Genomic DNA, 7,245 nt, shown 5'->3' with positions numbered 1-7,245 from the left:
TATTCTCTCTTGATGACCTGATATTATCTGGAAACCAAAGTATAATACCTCACAATTAAAAACAGCATACAAACTAATTTATAAATGAAATAATTACAAAAAAAATGTGGCAAAACAATCCATATTTCTATCCTGATTACCCGACAGTAACTGTAAACTGAAAGGAAGCACTTCACATTTGAATACAGCTAAAAACAATTATATTTAAACCAATAATCTCTTGAATAAAACCCATGGAACAGACGAACTGTCAAGCATTTTGATCCTTCTTTTCTATTTTAAATTCATATATACATATGGATGTTGTGTTTAAGCTCAATGGATGTTAGATGTTCCTCAACTTCGAATATGTTATTCCAGAACAATTATAAATTGAATAGTATCTGACAAAAAGTCCAGATTTTAATTAAAAATCAACGGCTGTCTCTTCATAGCTATACAATCACATCATTGTTAATTGCATAACTTTATCAACAAAATGAATCCTCAGATACACAGAAAAAAATAAAACGACTGAAAATAATTTTCACCTACTTTTTTTTAATATGCATAGAAAATAGACTTCAACAATTCACCATATTTTTTATTTAAAAGTTTAAGATTGAAATATAGCTATCTACCTATTTATTTATCTCTCATTGTCTCCATATATATATATATATATATATATATATATATATATATATATATATATATATAGTGTTTTTCCATACGTCTGGTGAGAAGCCGTTCTTGTGAATATTTTCAAACAATATAAGATTTGAAATTGTCCGAATGGTCGTGAAACATTTGTAATGAACAATGAAAATACACTACTTATTGTTATCAATCCAACTTTTGTTATCTTGTTTTTGTGAAAATAAAATGTATATATATATATATATATATATATATATATATAGCGTGTCAGGAGGCGACGAAAAAACAAAAACAAATAAAGTGCTCGATCGCAGATGTGAGAGCAGAAAATCCAAATATTCATTTCGACACTATATATACATATTTCAAAGGTGTACCAGTAGTTTCATTGCATTGAGTCAACCATTAGCAGCTGAATGGAATCAACGCAATTCATCAGCGACTTGGAAACGGCAAATCAATGCAAAGTAAACAAATTGAGAAAAACACCATTTAATGGGTGGTGTTTAAACTCAGAGTTCCTGTTCTCTGTTTGTTTACTTCACGTGGTTTTCCCCGTTTCAAAGCCACTGATGAACTGCATTGATTCCATTCAGCCTTTAATGGTTGATTCGATGCAATGTAACTACTGGTACGACCTTGTATATATATAGTGTTGAAATAAATATTTGTATGTGTGTGTATATATATATATGGAAAATAAGGAAAGAAATTCTCAATGTTCCATGCCTATTTCCATGGGACTTCTTCAGGCGAATGACAAGGATGATTGAGTAAAATAAAATATACCAAAGATGATATATATATATACAGTTAAAAAGAGAGTGAAAATAATTTCTATGTATTTAAAAAAAAAAAAAAAATGAATCTATATTAAACCTTTAAATCCAGGCTTTTTCAAAGAAATACATTCTTCTCGTTTTTTTCGTTGTTTTTTTGTTGAATGCTTAGAAATTTTGAAGTAAATCTGCAAATTTTATGCAAATTTATATATCTGTTAGTTTTCATTCTCTTTTAATAATTACTAGCAGTTAAGCCCAGCTTTGCTTGGGCCCTATGTACTGTTTATAACTTTGTGTGCATATATATATATATATATATATATATATATATATATATATAAAAGTTTGACTCCTGTGCAGGTAACCTACATCTAAAATTTTAAGTGTTTAGACCAAAAATTGTCAGAGGAATTTGGTAGAGTTTTCAAAGGTCAAATCGTTGAATTTTGATCCCTTGGCAGCCAAATTTCTCACCGACAACCGATTAAACAGATTTTCCCAAATCTCAATACCCCTTATGTCAAATCTGAAATCTGTAGGCTGAAAATTGACAGAGTAGTTTTGTAGAGAAATGTACACACACAAACAATTTCACTTTAATGGATACATAGATAACGCTCTATTCCTAATAGAGTGCACACATTTATCATATTAGGAACTTTTTCATGCATCTGAAAAACCTTCTTTTTTTTTTAATCGTCTCTTAGAATACCCTGGAATAAAGTAATACACATATATATATGTAAGAGAGGTGATGTTAATACAAGTTTTAGCATCCGAAAGTACAGTTGAAATATAAGTGGGGGTGGGAGCAGGATAGACGTGCAGTGAAGGTGAGAGGTTAAAATGAGAATGGCGGTTAACTGGCAAGCAGTTATCAGGTGGAAAAGAAAGATTCCAAAACAAAAAGATAATCACCATTTTACCATTTTGCTTCCGTTTGTTGTTCTGAAAAAAGAAGAAACACGTGCTCGAGTTGCGGGGATGGAGGACAAAGGAAAAAAAATGATACTTGGAGAGGTGGAGTTAGTTAGAGCCGAATTTATACACCAAATCTTGGGTGGCCAAGTTAAAGCTAACAAAAGATGTAAAGAAATAACATCTTAAAACTAATGAAAAATTATTTAAAAGAAAAAAAATTATTAAACCAGTTAACATTCTAAAAATTTAAAGAAAAAAAGGTTTTAACTAATGTGAAATATATTTTTATTTTAAAAAAAAAACTATTAAACCAGTTAACATTCTAAAAATGTAAAGAAATAAAAGGTTTTAACTAATGTGAAATATATTTTTAATTATTAAAAAAAAAATTATTAAACCAGTTAACATTCTAAAAATTTAAAGAAATAAAAGGTTTTAACTAATGTGAAATATATTTTTAATTATTTAAAAAAAATCAGAATAAATGAATACCACATCGTTTTAACAATCGAACAAGAGTATGAAATTAGTCTAAATTAGTGAGAATAATAAAGTTTTCTGTATGTGAGCACGCCTTAAATTGATAATTTATGGCAAAACTCCAATATTATTTTTTTTTTTTTTTTTTTTTTTTACTTAAAACCAGTTTTTATTTGAATTATACAAACTACTACTTCATAAAGTATATTCTTGTCAAACTCATGAATCTTCCTGTTGAACTCAGGGATCTCAAAAATTGAAACACAGAAAGCCATGTTTTAGTTTAAACATATTAAACATTAAAACTACTAAGTTATTGCGACATAATTATTATCCGTTCATTATTCCAGCAAGAGGTGTTTCTACATAGTCGGAACGTTACCCAAATAGAGGACAACTCCTAAACAAATGCACCATTGTAACGAGATGGCAAAGCCAGACAGGTTCTCCATCTGATCCAAAGATCCTTTTTAAAAAGCTAAACATTTTCCATCGCTTATACATTACTTTGGTACGTCTCATTCTAAAGTATGGCATCTAGGCCAGCAGTTCCTATTTTCAAAAAGATATCATACACCTGAAATTTTATAAATAATTTTTAAACAGTAAAAACGGTGTCTTTTTTTTTTAATTAAAAAAGTGGGAAATAATTATTCAAGACTAGTAGGACCTGTGGAAATTCCCCAGAGGACTCATTCATACGTAATATATTGATGTTGGCAATCCGTAGATTGGTTGGTTGGTTGTTTTTGTTTTACGGCATATCAACCCTTTTCAGGTTATTTAATGCCGAATCCGGTGATTTTGAAGAAAACTTTTTAATAGAATATATTTGTTTTTTGCAAGTCAGTTTCTATTTAATCCATAGTTGGGACCCTAACAGGTACTACTACTCCGGGTCAGAGTGGACCTGGAAGCAATGGCAATTAAAGGGTGGCTTCACACACTCCCCAGAGCCCGCAAGCTGGGGCCTCACCATTCGGATATAGTTTAAGGTCATATCCAGGACCGGCAATCTGTAGATGTTCAGCGTAAATGGAAACACTCTGATATTATTGTAGCTCTTTTGTTAAAACAGCAAAAGTATTTATCTAAACTAGCAGGGATGCCTGGCATAGCCTGATCATAAAGTACTCTTAAATATATTTTAATTCTTGCAGATTTCGTATATATTATTATAGAGTTAATGTTCTATCGATTTTTATATATTATAAAGTTGTGATTCAAAAAAAATAAAAAATATATCCATATGACTTGGATGCATCAGCTTGAATCAAAACCGAAACCAAAATTTATGAAAAATTCTTGGTAAAATTATTTATAAAAAAATAAATGACCTGAGTGCGATCAGCTGAAATCGAAACCAAAAATTATGAAGAATTCTGAGTAAAATCATTTATTACAAGAAATGTAAGTCCATAATTAAACAGCAGTCACTCGGATGTAACTGTTACACACAAAATAAATAACACACATGCTATCCTACTAATATATTAATATTTTTAAATGTCATTCAATATATATATCTATATATATATATATATATAATTACTTAAAAGTGTATTTTTATTACATCAAATAATTTACCTCTTATATTTGAAAATGATACCTGTTAACTGAACCGTGCCAAAAATATAAAAGATAAATAAGAAAAATAAATAATTATTGAAATGGTGAACAAAGCCTTACTGGAGAAACTTTATCAACCTAATAGCAGGCACTTTCTATAGCTAATACATAACTCTGGCACAGGCAATTCTTGAATATGCCATCTATAATATTCTAAACAATAAAAAAAAGGGGAGATAATCATCCAAGCAACAAATTCCTTTCTTTAAAATCTTATCGTACATCTGGAGTGTGTTCAACAATTAACAACCAGGATAGTGACAAGAGTTTCCATGCTTACCCCCAAAAAGCAGCTCCAAAGACTAAAAAGTTTCTCATTTGAGCAGCAGAGGATGCAAGGAGACTTGATTCTGATTTACAACATCATCAACAGTAAATCTACCTTTTCGGGCAAGTTTTTTTGTCCGAGAGCAAAATCAAAGTCTACGCCCTGATAAAAGGTGTACTAGACTTGTATCATTCTTGACTCAATAAAAGAAGTATTCTCTATACATGTTTCTACATTATGAAATAATCTGCAAGAGGAGGTTGTAACAATGCTTACCATATCAAGATTTAAAAGCAGCTCTAGAAAAAAAAAAGTCAAACTATTTATGGATGTAAATATTTTTTACCTGTCTTGTTATATGGCTTGTTTCATTTTGCTAATTTTGTTTTTTTTTTGTGTGGGAATACATTTGATTTGAGGGTTAACTCCATTAAAATTTAAAACCACTAAGTAATAAAGAAAAAAGTTGCTACGCTTGATTATGAACAAACCAAGAAAACGGCTTACTAGCGTTATTACAACTGGCTAGTCATACTAGAAAAGCTTATCTTAAAAAAAAAAAAAATTGGATAAAATAATATTTTCCTTGTGATTACTTACAGGTTATACCGACTTGGAATGGCTAAAAATATTTGCAGCGCTGAACATAAAAATTATGAACTTTGAGTTATCTCCCTTAGCATTACTCACATATTCTTCTTTCTGCTATTTATCCAATGTCATTTTTCTCTTGTTTATTGTCTTTACTTATAATTTTCTTCTTTTTTACACGTATTTTCATCCCAGCAAGGCATAGTGCCCTTTGATGTAGGGGGGTTACTATCTGAGATATAATTTGCAGGGATACCATGTAGGGAGTTAAGCAACAAGACGTCTGTTTAAATTACACTTGAACTTCTGCATGTCAGTACAGTCAGGGAAGCAGTGACCTGGAAGGAAATTCCAAAGTCTAGCAGTCTTAGGAAAGAAACTATTAGAGTAAAAAGCTTTCTGGCATCTGGGGATTTCTACTGTGTAGGGGTGGGATTTTGCTGCTTGTTGGGTTTGTCGGGAACATTTATTTCAAGGCTGTACAGGATACTCTCAGGCATAAGTAACTATCTAACATGGTAGACAGAGAGCCCACCTTCTTAGCAGCAGCCTTGGCAATGCCTTCAATATATCTGTTCCAACTCATGTTCCCTGTGAACATTAAGTCAGGGGATTTAAATGAAGTACTTTCAGGTAATCTATCATTAACCATGGCTAATAGTGGATGAGAAGGTTTCTTGTAATTATTAAAAAAAGAAGAAGCTTAGTCTTGGCAGCATTGAATTTGACCATCCATTTTTGTTCCCATTCCACTACAGACTGGAGGTTTTCCTCTAAGGTTTCTGCCATTGCCTCGTATACGTGTTCATTTATTTTCTCTCTCTTGTTTGTTATAGAGTATGGTACCATCAGCAAATATACCCATCTCAGAGAATTTTATCAGGCAGGTAATTTATGAATATCAGGAATAATACTTGTCCAAGGATCGACCCCTGAGGCACACTTGCATTTATATCACACTAGCACTTTAGCTCGACGTTGCCCGGGTGTTTGGAGGTGTATGTTGAGCATAAAAAAAAGCGGTTAATTTTTCTAACTTTGACCTCTATTATGACCCCTTAACATTTATTGTTTTGGGCTCGAATCAAGTTATTAAGTTAGATCCATGTGCAAGGAACCTATATCTAAAATTTCAAGTGCTTATACCCAAAATTGGGGGAGAAGTTTTCTAGAGTTCTCAAAGGTCAAATCGTTGAGCTTTGAACCCTTAACAGCCAAATTTCTGGGCGAAAACAGGTTACAAAGATTTTCCCAAATCTCAGTACCCTGTATATAAAATTTCGAGCCTGTAGACTGAAAATTGACAGAGTTATTGTGTAGGGAAATGTACACAAACAGACACACACACTTTCACTTATATGTATATATATAAATGTATGTATATATATATGTATATATAATTATTCTTTATACATACAGACACTAATGTTTCATGCTTTTCCATCATCAGTGTAGGAGGTGACAATTCCTACTGGTCAAGAGATTCAAACCCAGCCACAAAGCTAGCTCTGACTCCATTTGCTAAGTCTTTACTTCCAGGCTACTAAACAATTCCCACGAGAATGAAGGGAATTAACAACTAGGGCTCTGACAACAGCATATTCTTTTCATGGTTTTGACTCTCGAATTTGTATCCGTTGATATCTTAAATGCTTATATGATGTGGTTCTCGGTTGATTAATTGTGTCTAATTGTGTCAGATATATATTTGAGAGTCAAAACAATGAAACAAATATTCTGTTGTGATAGCACTAATAACAACTAATAAATTAAAAATTCGTCATCGACAGGAAACAATCTAGAGTGTTTGAACGAGTGGAAGTTGTGAGCGTTGCATTAATGCTAGCTGACTGCCTTTCAGTTTTTATTTACCAGACATTGTGTGTGTATTTCGGCAGCAGATTTTCTTTAAAACGGTGTTGAACAACACAGAAT

This window comes from Euprymna scolopes, chromosome 22 (genome assembly GCF_053919585.1).
Source record: "Euprymna scolopes isolate OS-2025 chromosome 22, ASM5391958v1, whole genome shotgun sequence".
NCBI classification, from domain to species: domain Eukaryota; kingdom Metazoa; phylum Mollusca; class Cephalopoda; order Sepiida; family Sepiolidae; genus Euprymna; species Euprymna scolopes.
The sequence above is the reverse complement of the archived record's forward strand: the minus strand, read 5'-3'. Positions refer to the sequence as shown.